We start from the raw sequence: 1,046 nt of genomic DNA, 5'->3' as shown, positions 1-1,046 counted from the left end.
TGTATCTCTCTCTGTGTGTGTGTATGTCAGTGGAGGCTGGTGACTTCCAGAATTGAGCAGGCCAATTTTTTTTCCGCTTGCTCGCTTCACTCGCGATGGAATGTTCCCTGTTCTTCTTATCTGTCTTTGTTAAAAATTATTCATTTGTGTTTGGCGGTACTGAAGGGATTGGGACACTCTCAGGATGGTGGATGAAGCAGCTTTTATTGCCTGCACAATGGGTCATCAAATAAACAAAACAATTGGCATGAATCTCTGGTCCGCCTGCAGCAGCTATTGTCCCTTCTGCTCAGGCTCACAACATTCATCACAACATACTACATACAATCAATGACATGTCAAAAGCACTCAAACACTATGTCAATCAGACACACAACATACAATTCAGAACAATACTTCATCCATTTCTAATATTTATCCTGCAGAACAGCACTCATACGCGTGTGGCGGAAAAAGGTACTACACGGAGGCCAGGCCTCCTGTGCCCACCCATTTTCAGTGATTTGGCCAAATATTGCGGAAAAAAAAATTGCATTACATTGACTTCTATGAGAAACCACTTTCCGACAGGAGGCCTGGCCTCCGTGTAGTACCTTTTTCCGCCACACGCGTGTATGAGTGCTGTTCTGCAGGATAAATATTAGAAATGGATGAAGTATTGTTCTGAATTGTATGTTGTGTGTCTGATAAAAAATATAATTATTGCTTTTTTAAATCTCTCTCTCTTCTCTCAAATTATTGGGGAGGCCAGGCCTCCTCCACCTCTATGGAGGAGCCTCCACTGGTGTATGTGTGTGTGTCTCTCTCTGTGTGTGTCAGGGTTTCCGTTAACCGGTAATTACCGGTCTTTGTCCGGTAAAATTTGTTGAAGTCCGACAAATTGAAAACTCGTCGGACATAATGTCCGGTGAAAATAATTCCCTCTAAGCACAATTTGAATACAATTCGCTAAAGTTCACATTCTGATTCCTTCTATTTTAAAAAAGACGAATATATAGGCTATGTATTTCTTTTATTATGATATGATTTGACACCGGCATGATGAT

General features: G+C 41.3%; 1 protein-coding gene across 1 annotated transcript in view; it reads left to right on the top strand.

Moving 5' to 3' along the window:
• Positions 1 to 1,046, top strand: part of LOC308150097 (transitional endoplasmic reticulum ATPase-like) — a gene marked incomplete at both ends in the record, with an annotated part of 39,544 nt that overhangs the window by 16,549 nt on the left and 21,949 nt on the right. The window lies entirely within an intron of this gene.

The sequence above is a fragment of the Nansenia antarctica genome, assembly GCF_963989245.1.
Source record: "Nansenia antarctica genome assembly, chromosome: 2".
NCBI lineage: Eukaryota > Metazoa > Chordata > Actinopteri > Argentiniformes > Microstomatidae > Nansenia > Nansenia antarctica.
This window is presented reverse-complemented; position numbering and strand designations above follow the sequence as displayed.